The following is a 6716-nucleotide window of genomic DNA, read 5'->3' as shown; positions in this document are numbered from 1 at the left end:
TAAAGTTGCTTTGCAATGATTTGTATCGTGAAAAGCGCTGTACAAATAAACTTGAATTGAATTGAATTGAATATTGGTACATATTAGTACCTAAAGTGTACATATTTGTACCAAAAAGGTATAAAAGTGTACCTTTTGAAAAGGTTACGCCCCAGTGACAGCTTTTGTACCTTTATTTCTGAGAGTGTTGTAGCAGTGCAATTTTAAATGTAAGTACAGAGTATAATTTTAACTAGAATATTAATAGTATAATATTAATTAACATCACATACTTTCTATATGGTTGAAGTTTTTATTTTATTTATTTCTTTTTACTGGTTTGTGTGTTTTATATTTATATATTAAGACATTTACAAATGTTTCATGATTAATGATTATGGGAAACTAGTATGACTAATCTAAACGCTGATTGGCCACTACATTCATAAGATCAACATGAAAGTGTGTGATTGGTTTTAAGGTTTAGCAACATAAGCAGATTTATGTAATGCCGCAATCGACATTTATCATTCATTTTTAACTTTAATCACGACAACCATAATAAATTTGGTGGTACACAGCCTGAACGCCAATATTTCAGAACTTAACAACTTATGTCAGAAAGCAAATTCAGAATTATATGTCATTCAAAATTAGTGCCAAATCGGCTGGTGAGGAAATTCATTTTTTCCTCAGGTGAAAATGTCGGCTAGACCGCTACAAAATACAACAGGAAAGCATAAAATAAACAAAAATTGGCTATACGACTTGATAAATGTCAGGCAAAAACAACATTACACATCAGAGTCAACAAAAATGACCTCAATTTTTTAAACCTCAGAGACATTTTACGTTATTAACTGTTACGCCCCATAAAAAACATAGATAACGTTACTTTATTTTAAAGGTCATTTAAACTGTAAAAACAAAGTTTCCGATGCTTGAAAACACATTAACAAAGACATGTTTAGAAACATGTTTAAAACGATTGAGATGAGTGACTCCCGTCTCCCGCTTCGCCGGCGCCGCCGCTCCACTGCGCTTGGAACAAACAGTATCCTTGCGCCGGGGCGGGAATTCTCTAATTTGAACATTTTAAATCTTTTATATTTTAAATGTCCGCTTATTTTCAACAAAGATCTATGATATTATGATGTGAAATTATGTGGATAAATTCGAAACGAAACGCTGAATGCATCAGGACTACTTTGTCAAGCGGAAGGTGTTGTCAGAGACAAGATAATGTTGAGCGTGTAGCTCCCATGTGAGACCCATTTAAATTCTGGAATTTGTGATTGTCCCTGCTAAAATGTGTAGGCTACAGTAAAACAAAACAAATACATTTTGATAAATGCATAAGCAGGCTAACATTGTAATATTGACAATTCTAACAAAATGAAACATCACAATAGAAAATAATGCATTTTCATTTAAAAAGTACTTCTTCTTTGGAATTTTTTGGCGTATTCCGCACCATAGGCACATACCACCACCAACTGTTTCTAATCATACATGGATGATAGTCCCACCTCTATTCATATTTTATTATTATGATTTTTTTTTTTAATTGTTATGGAGCAGCATTTACTTCACAGAGCCGTAGTTCACGGAGAAACTATGCAAACAGCTGTCATTATCACCAACGATTTCTTCGATTTCAGAATTGCGCAATAAAATCGTCTGCGATTTTTTTTTGCATAACTTGTCAGTGAACTACGGCTCTGTGTAGTAAATGCTGCTCCATCTGAAAGCACGTGATGATGATTTCCTGCTTGTTACAGAACCGGCATTACTATCAAAATGCACATGACAATCGCATTCGATTAATCGTGCAGCCCTACTGTCAGGGTATTAAGTCAGTTTTAAGTTAATTATTGCTATATTATTGTAACCATCTCTCAACTAAGCCAAGTCATTGCTAGATGTGGCCCGGACTCTACAGCCAGACTCGGGTGAGTTACGGTGAACAGGAATCAGACCAGTGCTTTACAGCCGCATCACAAACACACGTGCCAGAGCGAGCTGCGGGCAACACTCGCCCATGCCGAGTCTGAGCCAGAGGGGCCGAGGGGCAGCCAAGCTCGGGCCGATTACTACATGCTATCTGGGTTCACATTGGGACACAGCTTCAGAGTGGATTGAACTAACTCTGTTCAGCTGTTCTGAAACCGTAAACTCAGAGTTTCCTGTTTTGGGGTTTGTTAACCCAGAGTTCAAGTTTTCACTCAGAGTTTGTTGAACCTCCCTTCTGGAATACACCCCTGACAGAAATAAAGTCAAACTAGTTAGTAACGAGTGAAGCTGTGGAGTTGTTTAATCAGATCTTGAAATATTTAATGTCTTTTATTTCAGTTGATTTCATCTAATGCCGAGTTTAATTCACACTGCGTGATTGTCACTCGCGTGAACGAGCACCGATTTGCCTCCGATGTCGGGCATTTGTCGGCGATTTCGCAAAACCTGTCGGCGAGTGAAAAATCGGGCTAATATCGTGCAGTGTGAACTCGGCATAAGGCTGTGGCTGGAATTCAGTTGTAGTTCTTGTGTTTCTTTCCTTCAGTGATTCTGCTTGTTAACAGCAGGTGTTCATCACTAATGTTCAATTAGCACTTAATTAATCACTTAATTATCTCATTAACTTTAACTCTGCTTCAGTGTTACGCTAACACTCTGTAGATGGGGACAATATATATATATGTGCTCTGAGCAGAGTTGGTTTAACTCTGGGGATTTTGTTGTGCAGTGCTAGTATCCGGCAGTGCAATAATGTTGATTCCTATAACACTTGTAATGCTCAATGTTTGAGTTATACCAGCAGCTAAAGTACTTTCACCAAACATAAATATCTTTGAAGAACTAGAGAAATTAACAACCATGGAAAAAAGGATGGAATCTATGGAGAATGAAATGGAACGACTGAAAACAGAGAACAAGGGTAACATGACAGGATCCTATACATGACAGTGCCAGTTTAAAATGAACCACAATAATTTGTATGTTTCTAAATCTATTTATAACACCATATTGCTCTACTGAAAGATTATAAAATAAAGTTAAATTGCATATCACTACTTGACAAAAGTTAAGAAGCTAAATCTTTATTTCTTCAGCTTATATTCACTGTCCACATATGCACTAAACATTAGTTTATTATTTTAGAACAAGCAGAAGAACTGATGATTTTGAATAAAACAACAGTTGAGCCAAATATCAAAATGGATGAACTAATGAAGCAGAATCAAGGTAACAAATTACAGTTACTAAAGTCACTTTAAAAATTAAGGCTGTTACGACTTTGTAAAAATTTGTCATCAAGATAAATGAGTCAGGATTCATTTATTAATGTTGAATTTTGTGATTTTTATATAACCTTCTAAAATGTATAGCTCCACAGTACTGCAGTTTGTACAGCGCTTAAGTTACACTCTTGGTATAATTTATTATTTTTATTCCGCATGAATGCGTTAAACTTATCAAATGTGACAGTAAAGACATATTACAAAATATTTCTATTCCACATAAATGCTGTTTTTAAACGGTCTAATCATCCAAAATCCTGAAAAAAAAACAAATTTTATAAAGATTTCTTGAGCACTAAATCACTATTAGAATGCATTTCTGCAGAATGAAGACTGGAGTAATGGCTGTAAAAAATTTAGCTTTGCCATTGAAAAATCAAATAAATTAAATGTATTCTTGTAAACAAATGCAGCCTTAAGAGACAAATCTTACCAACCCAAAACTTTTGAACAATGTAAACATGAGATCATTTGTAATCTAATTTTTGTTTGTGTTAGCTCCTAAAGTGGCTTTCTCTGAGCTCTTTCGGACCACAAAGCGTTGGACCCTTTCATAATGGTCTACACACCCTGATTTATGAATGTCTTCCTTAATATTGGAGACGCCTATGATCCAAACACAGGTGAATCTATTCATACAGTGTGAATGTATCTGTGGGATTTTCTATAATGCTCTCATTTGAATGCATCTAATTAACCACGGTCTGTTACAGGAATCTTTACAGCACCTGTGCGGGGAGCGTATGCTTTCAGGGTCTTCTCCAAGGCCTTTGGAAGTCCAGAGAGAGACGTTACTGCAGGCCTGTTTAAAAATGACCAGCACATCATTTCTACACATGGACACCAAGCAAGCGGTTTTATCAGCTCTTCAAATGGAGTCTCTCTGCTGCTAGAAGAAGGGGATCAAATGAAGGTGAATCTCTATCCTGGACAATGGATTTTCGACAATGGAGAACATCACAGCACATTCAGTGGACATCTGCTTTTCCCCATGTAAGCTTGCAGACCATTTAAAAAAAAAAAAAAGCATGTCCTTAAATCATTGTACTTAATGTAACTGAATATAATTGTATAATAAAATCAAAGAAAATATTCTTAATATGGCTTTAAGGCAGTAGTGTCATTACTGCAAAATGTTTCATGCATGTAAAATGAAAATGTGCAGAATGCAAAATTACAACTGATGGAAAAGGTTACAAATGTACGAATAATGACCGTGTCCTTTTAGCTGATGTTCAGGAAGTCAACCTTTCCAAGACCGGAAACACAAGCTCACCCTATGTCTCAGCACAAACAAATTCATGGGTTCACCTCCAGCAGCTTGACGGGGCCTCCACACGCAAACTAGCCCACCTGTGGAACATAGAAAATTTGTGAGAAACAAAGGAAATGGAATGCACACCGTGCATGGAAGCAAGAATAAAAATGCATCTGTCCCACAGTTTGACGGTTCTGTCATGAGATGAGGCTCTCGGTAAGCTGCAGTACTCATTTTGTCTGCATGTGTGCCTAATACTAGAGGTGGAAAGTAACTAATTACAAATGCTTTTGTTACAGTACTTGAGTACATTTTTACACTTTCTACTTTCTTGAGTATAATTAAATTGTGGTACTTTTACTTGAGTAGAATAAAACTAAAGTATTCAACTTGGCTACATTTTATTTTTCAGATAAGATTCTCCATCGATTTTCGATGGAGAAACTGAGCGAGCTGGCGTTCGACGGGCACTTTTCAAACTTTTGGGGGTGGAGTCCTGTGCTTCAGCCAATAACAGACAGGTCTGACTCGGGTGCAAAACCAATCAAAACTTCCAGTTCAGCTGCGGGGGCGGGCCTTCAAACCACGCTTTGCTTTGACTGTCAATCACCGGCGTTGTCATTTTGAATCCACATCATTAGCGTTTCAGTATTTTAGTGAATGTGGGTTATGCTTTGATTTTAAATCGTAATTTTGTCAGCTCCTGAAATGAGTCATACCATCGATATTACACAGCAGTATAAGTAAATAATGGGTTATACCGTCGATATTACACAGCAGTATAAGCAAATAGAAACTCTGTTGATAGAAGGACGCAGTTATTGCATGGATGGCGCAAGAACAATGTAAGTGTCTAAAATACATGCACATAGTTCAGTTGAATGATAGTTCAGTGCAGTTAAACTAAGCTAAAATAACATTGAAATAAGAGCGCATGCATTTTACCTGCATCTGGCTGATAGATTAACCATGATTTATCTGTCAATCAGATGCATTTTAAATCACTTATTCTGTGTGCGTGCTTTGGATGTGTGAGCACATGGGCGTATAAACAAGATAGTCTATGTATGATTTATTAATATCCAAAACGAGACGATATGGACATTATAACCATGATTTATCTGTCAATCAGATGCATTTTAAATCACTTATTCTGTGTGCGTGCTTTGGATGTGTGAGCACATGGGTGTATAAACAAGATAGTCTATGTATGATTTATTAATATCCAAAACGAGACGATATGGACATTACATGAATAATCCAGTGCTAATTGACATAACACTTATTACAGTATAGAAACTATTCTTCCTTGTGTTTGTATAAACCAATTTTAAAATTGTCATTAGGAAATTACAGAAAAAATATTTGTTAAAATAAAAATTATTGGTTATCCAGCAGTGTATTTGATTTCTTATCCAATTAAAATACATAAGAGAAAATAAAGCCTGTAAATTAGACAAGTGTCAAAAGTTTTTTTTTTTATACTTCTGTCCCCCTCATTTCTGAAATGATGGCTATGTCCCTATGTGTGCAGTACAGAAAACAGAGCACGAGTCTTCTTGTGCTTGAATGGTTTAAAGTCATATTAAAATGTGCAGAAAGGAATCGATAAGAGGAATCTAAATTTTTATTTTATAACTAGACGATTCCTGACCTTAAGACTACAAATTAACCATGGTTTTGCCACACTAACCATAGTTTAACCACTAACTGTGGTTATACAAATGGTAATCAATACGCCAAAAAAAAACATGGTTACTGCACTGTTGCTGTAGTAAAACCATGGTTAATAATAATTTCCATAAGGGCTGTATCACTGGTTTACTCCTCCTCCGCCTTTCACCGGTTTTAGGGCCCGATCAGACAGAATGCGTTTTTTGCAGTGAGAGGCGCCTTTTTTAATTGTTTTCTATCGGCAGTGAGAGTTGTGCGTGCTGTTTATGCGCCCCGGGTGCCTCGCGTTTTTGCAGGAGCACTCTAAGCTCCTGAAGTTGGAAAGTCATTCGTGTTTTTTTCCATTGACCAATCAAATGAATGGAGAGGCGGGCCTTCCGTTGTGCTGACGAAAGTTTACAGTTGCTGTGACCCACACAGATCTCTGTTTCTCTGTCTCCTGCGTGTTTGTACACTGATATGGAGAAAAATAATGCCATATGTCTTTGAAACAAAAAAGCATGTTG

General features: G+C 36.5%; 1 pseudogene; it reads left to right on the top strand.

Annotated features, from left to right (window-relative positions):
• Positions 1–2664: 2664 nt before the first annotated feature.
• LOC107671383 (complement C1q-like protein 2) lies at positions 2665–4307 on the top strand (annotated as a pseudogene).
• The last annotated feature ends 2409 nt before the right edge of the window (positions 4308–6716 follow it).

This window comes from Sinocyclocheilus anshuiensis, unplaced genomic scaffold (genome assembly GCF_001515605.1).
Source record: "Sinocyclocheilus anshuiensis isolate Anshui unplaced genomic scaffold, SAMN03320099.WGS_v1.1 scaffold3505, whole genome shotgun sequence".
Taxonomy (NCBI): domain Eukaryota; kingdom Metazoa; phylum Chordata; class Actinopteri; order Cypriniformes; family Cyprinidae; genus Sinocyclocheilus; species Sinocyclocheilus anshuiensis.
This window is presented reverse-complemented; position numbering and strand designations above follow the sequence as displayed.